Source organism: Schistocerca americana, chromosome 4 (assembly GCF_021461395.2).
Source record: "Schistocerca americana isolate TAMUIC-IGC-003095 chromosome 4, iqSchAmer2.1, whole genome shotgun sequence".
In the NCBI taxonomy this organism is placed as follows: Eukaryota; Metazoa; Arthropoda; class Insecta; order Orthoptera; family Acrididae; genus Schistocerca; species Schistocerca americana.
In genome coordinates, this window is record NC_060122.1 from 266,222,356 (window position 1) to 266,236,576 (window position 14,221).

Here is a 14,221-nt window from a genome sequence, read left to right on the forward strand (position 1 = left end):
TCTGCCCCTGGAAATGTCATTCAATTTAAAATCTGGTTCGTAAATCTCTGTCTTACCATTATATAATCAATCCGAAACCTTCGCGTGTCTTCAGGTCTCTTCCACGAATACAACCTTCTTTCATGTTTCTTAAACCAAGTCTTAGCTTTGATTAAATTATGCTCTGTACAAAGTTCTATCAGTCAGCTTCCTCTTTCATTCCTTAACCTCAGTCCATACTCACCTACTACTTTTCTTCGCTTCCTTTTCCAACTATCGAATTCCAGTCCCCTATGACTATTAAATTTTCATCTCGCTTAGCTATCTGAATAATTTCTTTTATCCCATCATACATTTCTTTAATCTCTTGATCATCTGCAGAGCTAGTTGGTACATAAGCTTATACTACTGTGGTAGGCTTGGGCTTCGTGTCTATCTTGGCTAAAATAACGCGTTCAATATGCTGTTCATAGTAGCTTACCCACGTTCCTATTTTTTTATTCATTATTAAACCTAGTCCTACATTACCCCTATTTGATTTTGTATTTATAACTGTACTTTCACCCGACCAAAAGTCCTTTTCCTCCTGCCATCGAACTTCACTGATTCTCACTATATCTAACTTCAACCTAACCATTTTTTTAAATTATGTAATCTACATGAGAGATTAAGGGGTCTGACATTCCACACTCCGAGATGGGGAGGAAATCGGCCGTATTCTTACAAAAGAACCATCCCACCATTTGCTTGGAGCGATTTAGAGAAATCACGGGAAATCTAAATCAGTATGGCCGGATGCAATTTTGGGTCGTCATTTTCCCGAATGCGAGTCTACTGTGCTAACCACCGAACCACCTCACACTGTTTGGAAAACAAACACATTTCACAATATGTATGTTGCAGATGTTGATGGGAGCGAGCTGAGGTTTGATAGATGATAATATTTAGCAGCCAAGATTGGGTGTCGTAATATTTTTATTTTATTTCCTCAATTACTCGTTTCGACAAAGACAAGTGTCATATTTGGATCATCCGGAAATACTATTACTGCACATAAATAGCACAATCATAATGAAAGCACTCCATAGTTGTAAAATACATGCCCACACTGGGTCGTCAAATACATAAAACATAGTAAATAAAGAGTCCATAGAACCAGCAGGGCGCCCCGGAGTGGAGGCGAGTTTGTCAGTGGAGCCGATATAGCTGTGGTACATCAGGAATAACTATAAAGTACATGGAATATCTTTATGGCAACGTACTGTCTTTTTTTGGGCGCTTTCATTTGCAGGTATCTCATTTCTATATCTCAAACTGTTTATCGTCTGGGTGCACGAGCAGAACGGAATTATAGATACCATACCAAGTATAGTTCAATATGTTAACTACTTTCGGTATGCAGCAACATATTGGCAAACGTGTACCAAACGCAAATTCATAGCGACCTCTATTTTTCCACTGAAACGATTCGGCCTTCTTGCTATAGCTTCTTAATTTTGAAATATCACAATAGCCATGACGATTAATGAAATAATAAGCATCATCACGGAACTGACAAATAAGGGTATGAGATGTCAAGAATCATTCTTTTGTACCGCAAGTTTCTTTAAAATCGTTTGCGAAAGAGTGCAGGTCGGCCGACTTGAGCGCTTTGCCGTCCATGCAGTCCGGCGAGCCAGCTACTGTAGCTATCGCGCCTCTCCCTGGCACCACTGTACATACAGTACCTGGACGCGAAGCTGCGCTGCCGCAGCTGCCCTACGCGCAGCTCTGTTGTGCTCCGCCGCTACACTGTCTATGTCTACATATACATACATACTCCACTAGGCACAATAACCGTGACGATTAATGAAATAATAAGCATCGTTACGGAACTGACAAATAAAGGTATGAGATGTCAGGAATCATTCTTTTGTACCGCAAGTTTCTTTAAAATGGGAGGGTAGCCTGTACCACTGCTAGCCATTCCCTTTCCTGTACCACTCGCAAATAGGGTGAGGGAAAAACGGCTATCTAGATGCCTCCGTACGAGCTCTAATCTCTCCATTCTTATCTTTGCGGTACTTACACGAAACGTACGTTGGCGGCTGTAGAATTGTTCTAAGTTTAGTTTCAAACTATTATTACATATATTATAACTTGGGAGGTTTTTACATTGACATGGTATTTCTTTACTCGTCATTTATTACGAAATTCTGTTTTGTAACGGCTTCTTCGGTCTACCAGCCGGCCGCAGTGGCCGAGCGGTTCTAGGCGCTTCAGTCAGGAACCATGCGGCTACTATGGTCGCTGGTACGAATCGTGCCTCGGGCATGGATGTGAGTGATTTCCTTATGATAGTTATGTTTACGTAGTTCTAAGTCTAGAGGACTGATGACCTCAGATGTTAAACCCCATAGTGCTTAGAGACATTTGCACCATTTTTTGGATTACTCGATGAAAGTATCGTCCATGAACGAGCTTTAAGATGCCGTGTTAAACAAACTACTGGCCATTAAAATTACTACACCACGAAGATGACGTGCTACAGACGCGAAATTTAACCGACAGGAAGAAGATGCTGTGATATGCAAATGATTAGCTTTTCAGAGCCTTCACACAAGGTTGGCGCCGGTGGCGACACCTACAACGTGCTGACATGAGGAAAGTTTACAACCGATTTCTCATACACAAACAGCAGTTGACCGGCGTTGCCTGGTGAAACGTTGTTGTGATGCCTCGTGTAAAGAGGACAAATGCGTATCATCACGTTTCCCACTTTAATAAAGGTCGGATTGTAGCCTATCGCGATTGCGATTTATCGTATCGCGACATTGCTGCTCGCGTTGGTCCAGATCCAATGACTGTTAGCATGATATGGAATCGGTGTGTTCAGGAGGGTAATGCGGAACGCCGTGCTGGATTCCAACGGCCTCGTATCACTAGCAGTTGAGGTGACAGGCATTTTATCCGCATGGCTGTAACGGATCGTGGAGCTACGTCTCGATCCCTGAGTCAAGAGATGGGGAAGTTTGCAAGACAACAACCACCTGCACGAACAGTTTGACCACGTTTGCAGCAGCATGGACTATCAGCTCGGAGACCATGGCTGCGGTTACCCTTGACGCTGCATCACAGACAGGAGCGCCTGCGATGGTGTACTCAACGACGAACCTAGGTGCACGAATAGGAAAACGTCATTTTTTCGGATGAATCCAACTTCTGTTTACAGCATCATGATGGTCTCATCCGTTTTTGGTGACATCGCGGTGAACGCACATTGGAAGCGTGCATTCGCCATCGCCATACTGGCGTATCACCCGGCGTGATGGTATGAGGTGCCATTGGTTACACGTCTCGGTCACCTCTTGTTCGCACTGACTGCACTTTGAACAGTGGACGTTACATTTCAGATGTGTTACCACCTGTGGTTCTACTCGTTATTCGATCCCTGCGAAACCCTACATTTCAGCAGGATAATGCACGACCGCATGTTGCAGGTCCTGTACGGGCCTTTATGGATGCAGAAAATGTTCGACTGCTGCCCTGGCCAGCACATTCTCCAGATCTCTCACCAATTGAAAACGTCTGGTCAATGGTGGTCGAGCAACTGGCTCGTCACAATACGTCAGTCACTACTCTTGATGAACTGTGGTATCGTGTTGAAGCTGCATGGGCAGCTGTACATGTACATACCATCCAAGATCTGTTTGACTCAATGACCAGGCGTATTATGGCCGTTATTACGGCCAGAGGTGGTTGTTCTGGATACTGATTTCTCAGGATCTATGCACCCAAATTGCGTGAAAATGAAATCACATGTCAGTTCTAGTATAATATGTGTGTCCAATGAATAACCATTTATCATCTGCATCTCTTCTTGGTGTAGGAGTTGTAATGGCCAGTAGTGTATTTAGGTATCAGTGTCCTGTATTTTCGAAAAGGATCACAGGTAGTTTCAAAAGTAATTAATTCGGTAACACTAGTTCTGGATCACTTCTACATTTTTAGTTGTCCATTGATATATTCATTCTGTGTGGACTTAATATAAACAAATTAAAACGGCACTGGCTGTTTTCTTGTCCTATGTTAAAAATGTGCGAGGAAGATGGAAAGATTCAACCGAAAAAAACGTGGAAAACTTTTATCTAATAACGAAAAGGTAATTGTGATAATGGCATCTTTCGGCAATGAGGGCACACAATGGATCGATCGTAGACTAGACAGTCTATTTCTAGAATTCCAAGAGCGTATGTTCGTAGAAGAAAGAACCAATATATGGATTCCTGCTACCATGAACGCAAAAAAAAGTGGAGGAGGCACAGTAGACCAAATTTGTCTCTTGTGGTGACCGGATAATATTCCAGTGATGTATTTTTTGGAAATTTGGAAGTTTGTGATAAGTTCCTATGGGACCAAACTGCTGAGGGCATCGGCCCCTAGGCTTACACATTACTTAATCTAACTTAAACTTCTACATCTACATTTATACTCCGCAAGCCACCCAACGTTGTGTGGCGGAAGGCACTTTACGTGCCACTGTCATTACCTCCCTTTTCTGTTCCAGTCGCGTATGGTTCGCGGGAAGAACGACCGTCTAAAAGCCTCCGTGCGAGCTCGAATCTCTCTAATTTTACATTCGTGATCTCCTCGGGAGGTATAAGTAGGGGGAAGCAATATATTCGATACCTCATCCAGACCCCCCAGGGGATCCACAACTCTTTTGTGGATACGTGCGTAGCGAGCACGGGGCCCCGAGCTAATGTGGCCTTCCTTCCTTTCCGGGCTGCATACCTTCCCTTTCCGCATCCTTCCCCATCCCCTGTCTTCACCCCCCCCCCCCTCACCTCTTGCTCTTTCCTTCACTTTCTCCCCCTCTGGGAGTATGGTTTGCGCCTACGTCCGGAGACGGACGCTTGTAAATGTACCGCATTCTTCTTCTTCCTTGCTTGTATGTCTTCTTCCTTCCTTTGTCCATCTCCTTTCCTTACCTCTTCTCTTTACCCTTTTCTCTGCTGCGGCGTTTGAGACCCCCTCTTCTTTCCTTTCCCTTTCTCTTTCTTCCTCCCTGTGCGTGTCTGAAGGCCGACCCACGCACTTCCATGCGTAGCCGGTGACGGGGTAACGCGTAATTCCCCGCCCCGGGTAGACAGGTAGGACACGTACGTACCCCCTGGTAAAGGCCAGGCCCAGGGAGGGGTGATTACCCGAGCTGATACCTTCCGAAAGTGCCGATTGGTCCCTCCGTCCGTATGTCGGGTGGTGTGACCTGAGGTGTGAACAATCACCTAAGGCGGGTGTGCCCTCGGTGAGGGCCCCCACAAGGGAGGAGCGCGCCATCGGAGACGCCGGTAATCATGGGGGATTCTTCCGCAATGGTTTCCTCACCTTCCACTATGTCTGCTCACAAACGTAAGTTCACTGAGTCTCAGCCACAGACGGTTCTTCCATCGTGGCCACAGTTCCTTGTTGTTTCTCGGTCTGACGAAGGTCACGACTTTTCCACGGTCAACCCTTTCATTATTCAGAAAGGTGTCGACGCAATTGCGGGTCCTGTAAAGTCTTGTTCCAGATTACGGAATGGTACCCTGTTGTTAGAAACACACAGTGCCCTCCAGGCTCAAAAATTGCTGCGTACTTCTCTGCTCCACACCTTCCCTGTCCGGGTGGAACCGCACCGTACCTTAAATTCCTCGCGTGGAGTCGTTTATACACGCTCCCTCGATGGATTGTCTGACGAAGAAATTCAGCACTACCTGTCTGACCAGGGCGTCACCGCTGTTCATCGGGTTATGAAAAGGGTTGACTCGAACATCATTCCAACCCGCACTGTCTTCTTGACTTTTGACAAAGTTCAACTCCCATCAAAAATCAAAGCAGGCTATGAGATAATTTCCGTTCGCCCATATGTCCCAAACCCTACGCGTTGCCATCGATGTCAGCGGTTTAATCACACCAGCCAGTCCTGTTCCAATCCGGCCAAATGTGTTACGTGTGGCAGGGATGCCCATGAGGGTGCTTGTCCACCTCCATCCCCTCGCTGCATCAACTGTATGGGTGACCACGCTGCTTCCTCTCGAGATTGCCCTGTTTTTAAGGACGAAAAGCTGATCCAGGAAATAAGAGTGAAGGAAAAGGTGTCGACCTTTGCTGCTCGAAAGTTACTCGCCAGTCGACAGCCCACCGTGCCTCAGAAAGGAAAATACAGCGCTGTCCTTGCTTCTTCTCGGCCAACAAAGGAGGCGGCCACGCAGACTTGCGACCTCACATTTAGTACCACGGTCGTCAGATCGGCCAGCGCAAAGATCGCCCGTTCAACCTCACCTCTTTCCCCTGCCCACTCTATGGCTCACCCTTCGTCGGGTTCTGCTAAATCTCGAGCCCAAAAGTCAGACGCCAAGTCTACAAAAAAAGAGCATTCTCGTGAAGAGTTTTTACGTACTGCAACTTCACAACCATCGGTTCCTCCTTCATCTAAACATACCTCCAAGAAGGCTACGAAGAAACACAGTTCCTCTCCTTCTCCGCCAAGGCGTGTCCCATCTACAGCACCACCTGGCGGAAATCGCCCTCGGCCATCTTCTGTGTCGCCGAGGCGCACTGTTGGTGGCCGGTCAACTGGCCGATCGTTGGTGGCAGGAGCTGCTCCTGACCAACCTATGGATCAGGATCTTCTGCCTTCGACTGAATGCCATTCCATGCTGTCGGTCGCAAGCTCTGAGCAGTCGTTGAGTTGACAGCACCCTTGGTGCCGTTCCTCCATTTTCTGTTCACCCTATGTCCATTATCCACTGGAATATCCGCGGCATTCGCGCCAATCGGGAGGAATTGTCGATCCTCTTACGATCCTACTCGCCGGTCATCTTCTGTCTTCAGGAAACAAAGCTGCGTCCCCATGACCGCTTTGTTCTCCCTCATTTTCAGTCCGTCCGATATGACCTCCCCTCAGTTGAAGGCACTCCAGCCCATGGAGGACTCATGATTCTGCTCCATGATACTCTCCATTATCACCCAATCCCCTTAAACACTTCCTTCCAAGCTGTCGCCGTCCGTCTTTCCCTTTCTGGATACACGTTCTCTCTTTGTACGGTATACATTCCATCGTCTACACCAATGGCACGAGCTGATCTCCTTCATCTTCTTGATCAGCTTCCACCCCCCTATTTGCTGGTTGGGGACTTCAATGCCCACCACCCGCTTTGGGGATCTCCACATCCTTGTCCACGTGGCTCACTATTGCTAGACGTCTTCCACCAAGCGGATCTAGTCTGCCTCAACACTGGGGTCCCTACATTTTTGTCTGCCTCCACGGCAAATTTATCCCATTTGGACCTTGCGGTCGGTACTGTTCCGCTAGCTTGGCGCTTCGAATGGTTCGCCCTTGATGATACACACTCGAGTGACCACTTTCCATGTGTTCTTCGACTGCAGCCTCAACTGCCATATATGCGCTCGCGACGCTGGAAGTTTGCCCAAGCCGATTGGACACTTTTTTCGTCTCTAGCGACATTCGATGACCGTCGCTTTCCCAGCGTCGACGATGAGGTCACACATTTTACCGACGTTATTCTCACAGCTGCGGAACGTTCAATACCACGCACCTCCGAATTGCCCCGGCGCCCTCCAGTTCCTTGGTGGAACGAGGCCTGCCGTGACGCAATACGTGAGCGGCGACGTGCTCTTCGCATTTTCCGTCACCATCCAACTTTGGCCAACTGTATCCGATATAAGCAGCTCCGTGCGCGATGCCGTCGCGTCATCCGCGATAGCAAGAAGGCAAGCTGGAAATTCTTTACTAGCTCATTTAACAACTTCACTCCCTTCTCGGAAGTTTGGAGTCGGCTTCGACGGTTCTCAGGCGCGCCTAGTTTCTCCCCGGTCTCTGGGCTCACTGTCGCGCATGATACCTTAGTGGACCCCGTCGCAATTTCTAACTCATTGGGTCAGCACTTTGCTGAGATTTCGAGCTCTTCAAATTACCCGCCAGCGTTTCTCCCGAAGAAACGTGCAGCAGAAGTGCGGCATCTTGCTTTCTCCTCTCAAAATCGCGAAAGCTACAATACTGTTTTCTCCATGCGCGAACTCCAACATGCACTCTCTACTTCTCGCTCCTCCGCCCCAGGACCGGATGGTATCCATGTCCAAATGTTGCTGCATTTATCAACCCATAGCCTGCGTCACCTCCTTCGCCTTTGTAATCGAATTTGGACCGACAGTACCTTTCCCAGGCGATGGCGGGAAGCTATTGTCGTTCCCGTTCCGAAACCTGGAAAGGACAAACATCTCCCCTCTAGCTATCGCCCCATTTCTCTCACGAGTAGTGTCTGTAAGGTTTTGGAGCGTATGGTGAATTACCGTTTAGCTTGGTGGCTGGAGTCCCGCAGTCTTTTAACACCAGCCCAATGCGGATTCCGAAAGCATCGTTCTGCTGTTGACCATCTTGTTGCTCTCTCCACTTATATCATGAACAATTTTCTCCGGAAACGCCAAACGGTAGCAATATTTTTTGATCTGGAGAGAGCGTACGATACCTGTTGGAGGACAGGCATCCTCCGCACACTGTTCTCTTGGGGCTTTCGAGGCCGGCTGCCCCTTTTTCTTCGCGAATTTATGGCAGAGCGCACATTTAGGGTGCGGGTGAACACTACTCTCTCCCGTACTTTCTCCCAAGAAAACGGGGTACCCCAGGGCTCCGTGCTGAGTGTTGTACTGTTTGCCATCGCCATTAATCCAATTATGGATTGTCTCCTTCCTGATGTCTCGGGCTCCCTCTTTGTGGACGATTTTGCGATCTACTACAGTTCTCAAAGGACCAGCCTTCTTGAAAGACGTCTTCAAGGATGTCTCGATCGCCTCTACTCGTGGAGCATCGAAACCGGCTTCCGTTTCTCACCCAGTAAGACCGTTTGTGTTAATTTTTGGCGACGTAAGGAGTTTCTTCCGCCCTCCTTACATCTAGGTCCTGTCAACCTTCCGTTTTCCGACGTCGCTAAATTCTTGGGTCTTATGTTTGACAGAAAACTGTGCTGGTCCTCCCACGTTTCCTATCTTTCGGCTCGCTGTCTGCGTTCCCTTAACACCCTCCGTGTCCTGAATGGTACCTCTTGGGGAGCGGACCGGGTGGTCCTTCTCCGCCTCTATCGCGCCTTAGTGCGCTCGAAATTGGATTATGGAAGCATAGTCTACTCCTCTGCTCGGCCGTCTATTCTTCGGCGTCTCGACTCTATCCACCACCGTGGATTACGTTTAGTGTCTGGAGCTTTTTACACCAGCCCTGTGGAAAGCCTTTATGCTGAGGCTGCTGAACCTCCGCTGTCCAATCGGCGGGCAGTCCTTCTGAGTCGTTATGCTAGCCATCTGTCTTCCATGCCTGCTAATCCAGCCCATAACCTTTTTTTCGACGCCTCCTTTGATGTCGGGTATGCAGGCCGCTCCTCCTCCCTACTACCCCCGGGAGTCCGCTTCCGTCAACTGCTCCATTCTCTTTCCTTCCGCTTTCCTAAAACCTTCTTGACAACTTGGGGTACAGCACCGCCTTGGCACCGTCCCCGGATCGACTTGCTCAGAGACCTATGTCAATTTCCCAAAGATGGTACCCCTACACTTGTTTACCGTCGGGCATTTGCTGCTCTATGTGCACAAATGACGGAAGCCACATTTATTTACACCGATGGCTCGAAAACATCGTTAGGTGTAGGGAGTGCCTATATTGTTGGCGACACCCCAAATCACTTTCGGCTTCCCGACCAGTGTTCGGTTTATACTGCAGAGCTTTACGCTGTTCTCCAGGCTGTCCACTACATCCGCCGCCATCAGCGGATACAGTACGTAATCTGCTCAGATTCTCTCAGCTCTCTCCTAAGTCTCCAAGCTCTTTACCCTGTGCACCCTCTGGTCCACCGGATTCAGGACTGTCTGCGCTTGCTCCACCTGGGGGGCGTCTCAGTGGCGTTCCTCTGGCTCCCGGGACACGCTGGTATCTGTGGAAATGAGGCGGCCGATATAGCGGCCAAGGCTGCAGTCTCTCTTCCTCGGCCAGCTCTTCAGTCTCTTCCGTTTACCGATCTACGGAGCGGTTTATGTCGCCGAGTTACTCATTTATGGCATGCGCATTGGTCAACACTTCCCCACAATAAATTGCGGGAAGTGAAAGCCGTTCCTTGCGCTTGGACCTCTTCCTCCCGAACGCGTCGTCGGGAGGAGGTAATTTTAGCTCGACTCCGGATAGGGCACTGTCTTTTTAGTCATCGACATCTTTTAAGCGGTGATCCTCCCCCACTCTGTCCCCACTGCTCTCAGCTGTGGACGGTCAGACACCTTTTAATTGAATGCCCCTATTTTAATCCGTTACGCTCCCGTCTACAGCTATCGCCTGATCTATCGTCGATTTTAGCAGATGACACGCGCTCAGCTGACCGCGTTCTACAGTTTATTAGTGACAGTGAAATGACGTCAGTCATTTGAAGCTTTTTTTTTGTGGACAACCAACCCCTTTCTATAGTGGACTTTTAAGCATTCCTTCTGCCTTTAGTTTCTCCAATTTTCTGACTATGTTTCCATTGCTGCTGATTTTAAATTTCGTTTTTTTCCTGTTTTCTACGTCACGGGCTGGGCGCTAATGACCATAGAAGTTTTGCGCCCTAAAACCACGAACAAAAAAAACAAAAAAAAAACCTCATCCAGAAACGCACCCTCTCGAAACCTGGCGAGCAAGCTACACCGCGATGCAGAGCGCGTCTCTTGCAGAGTCTGCCACTTTGCTAAACATCTCCGTAACGCTATCACGGTTACCGAATAACCCGGTGACGAACGCGCCGCTCTTCTTTGGATCTTCTCTATCTCCTCCGTCAACCCGATCTGGTACGGATCCCACACTGATGAGAAATACTCAAGTATAGGTCGAACGAGTGTTTTCTAAGCCACCTCCTTTGTTGATCGACTACATTTTCTAAGGACTCTCCCAATGAATCTCAACCTGGTACCTGCCTTACCAACAATTAATTTTATATGATCATTCCACTTCAAATCGTTCCGCACGCATACTCCCAGATATTTTACAGAAGTAACTGCTACCAGTGTTTGTTCCGCTATCATATAATCATACAATAAAGGATCCTTCTTTCTATGTATTCGCTGTACATTACATTTGTCTATGCTAAGGAACAGTTGCCACTCCCTGCACCAAGGGCCTATCCGCTACAGATCTTCCTGCATTTCGCTACAATTTCCTAATGCTGCAACTTCTCTGTATACTACAGCATCATCCGCGAAAAGCCGCATGGAACTTCCGACACTATCTACTAGGTCATTTATATATATTGTGAAAAGTAATGGTTCCATAATACTCCCCTGTGGCACGCCAGATGTTACTTTAACGTCTGTAGATGTCTCTCCATTGATAACAACATGCTGTGTTCTGTTTGCTAAAAACTCTTCAATCCAGCCACACAGCTGGTCTGATATTCCGTAGGCTCTTACTTTGTTTATCAGGCGACAGTGCGGAACTGTATCGAACGCCTTCCGGAAGTCAAGGAAAATAGCATCTACCTGGGAGCCTGTATCTAACATTTTCTGGGTCTCATGAACAAATAAAGCGAGTTGGGTCTCACACGATCGCTGTTTCTGGAATCCATGTTGATTCCTACAGAGTAGATTCTGGGTTTCCAAAAACGACATGATACTCGAGCAAAAAACATGTTCTAAAATTCTACAACAAATCGACGTCAGAGATATAGGTCTATAGTTTTGCGCATCTGCTCGACGACCCTTCTTGAAGACTGGGACTACCTGTGCTCTTTTCCAATCATTTGGAACCTTCCGTTCCTCTAGAGACTTGCGGTACACGGCTGTTAGAAGGGGGGCAAGTTCTTTCGCGTACTCTGTGTAGAATCGAATTGGTATCCCGTCAGGTCCAGTGGACTTTCTTCTGTTGAGTGATTCCAGTTGCTTTTCTATTCCTTGGACACTTACTTCGATGTCAGCCATTTTTTCGTTTGTGTGAGGATTTAGAGAAGGAACTGCAGTGCGGTCTTCCTCTGTGAAACAGCTTTGGAAAAAGGTGTTTAGCATTTCAGCTTTACGCGTGTCATCCTCTGTTTCAATGCCATCATCATCCCGGAGTATCTGGATATGCTGTTTCGAGCCACTTACTGATTTAACGTAAGACCAGAACTTCCTAGGATTTTCTGTCAAGTCGGTACATACAATTTTACTTTCGAATTCACTGAACGCTTCACGCATAGCCCTCCGTACGCTAACTTCGACATTCTTTAGCTTCCGTTTGTCTGAGAGGTTTTGGCTGCGTTTAAACTTGGAGTGAAGCTCTCTTTGCTTTCACAGTAGTTTCCTAACTTTGTTGTTGAACCACGGTGGGTTTTCCCCGTCCCTCACAGTTTTACTCAGCACGTACCTGTCTAAAACGCATTTTACGATTGCCTTGAACTTTTTCCATAAACACTCAACATTGTCAGTGTCGGAACAGAAATTTTCGTTTTGATCTGTTAGGTAGTCTGAAATCTGCCTTCTATTACTCGTGCTAAACAGATAAACCTTCCTCCCTTTTTTTATATTCCTATTAACTTCCATATTCAGGGATGCTGCAACGGCCTTATGATCACTGATTCCCTGTTCTGCACTTACAGAGTCGAAATGTTCGGGTCTGTTTGTTATCAGTAGGTTCAAATGGCTCTGAGCACTATGGGACTTAACTTCTAAGGTCATCAGTCCCCTAGAACTTAGAACTAATTGAACCTAACTAACCTAAGGACATCACACACACCCATGCCTGAGGCAGGATTCGAACCCGCGACCGTAGCGGTCACGCGGTTCCAGACTGAAGCGTCTAGAACCGCTCGGCTGTTATCAGTAGGTCCAAGATGTTATCTCCTCGAGTCGGTTCTCTGTTTAATTGCTCGAGGTAATTTTCGGATAGTACACTCAGTATAATGTCACTCGATGCTAAGGACAACACACAAACCCATGCCCGAAGGAGGAATCGAACCTCCGGCGGCGGGAAGCCGCGCGAACCGTGGCAAGACGCCCTAGACAGCCCGGCTACCCGGCGCGTCCGTCTTTTTTGAGGGATAAGTGCACACAGTGGACTAACTGTAGCTCAGATGGTTCCCAGTTAATGATCCAAGGGCGTCCGTTTCTAGGATACTGTTCTAATAATTTAATTCCTCCTACACACATCTAGTGAAAATACCATGGAAACAAAATCAGAGAGATTGGGGCTCACAGGAAGGTTTACCAGCAATCGTTCTTCCCACGAAATATTCACGACTAGAACAAGGAAAAGGGAACCGCTAGTGGTACACGAAGTACTCTCTGGAAGGTGGTTTGCAGAGTATTGATATATTTAAATGTGACGACTTAAACAGACATCATGCGCGAAATATTTAAGTAGGAGTCTTTGTAAAACACTTCTGTTCCCTTCATCAAGTCCACACCTCTTGGATTTATTAGAATGGCCGTCACGAAATTAAGACACCTAAGGGTCACACCCGCTCCCTATAGTCCGCCAGCGCTAAGTGCTGTGATACGCCTGCCTCATAGCTTTGTTGGCTCGTGTACACTGTTAGCAGTGTAGTGTGTGAGCGCCAGCTGAATGTCCTGGTCTTCCATGCGATGTCGTAAGTTCACATGCGGTTTCCGTCTTCTGTGGAACGGTGCATTGACGTATGTGTGGCAGTTAGCGAAATGCGGGAGCAAGGGACTATGTGTAGTGCTGCTCCAGGTGGTATGCGTGAAGGGCAAAGCAGTTTAAAATTTCCATATCGTACCGCAGATTTTTTACTATTCTGGTCAACAGTGGAGATGCCAGGAATAATACAAAATTCGCGAAAGTTCGTAAAATGAGAAGAAAACTTTGTTATTTCCGAATTGGCTGTATTCACTATTAACAGTGCAGCATCGGCAGAAACTCCAGATATGAATACGTGTTTTGATTCTCCAAGAAATGGAAATAAATGAAAACGAAAATCGTCGAATTTGACAGTTGTGACAAAACATTACGGTGAAGAACTGTATTTCGATACCACGACAGAGGGGAATATCCGACGGCTAGAAAAACACAGAATGACCTCCGTGAAGAACTTAAATTATTGTGGCTCAGAGACTTCCGTTCTTTTTACTCTCCACTCTGTGGGGTTTTGATTCTGAAAGTATAATGGACAAAAATTGTTAATAGAATGCAGAGGCTTTGCAGCAGCAGGAACGAAGTTTTGTGCAAAATGCACTTATAGCATACTGAGGACGGTATTCT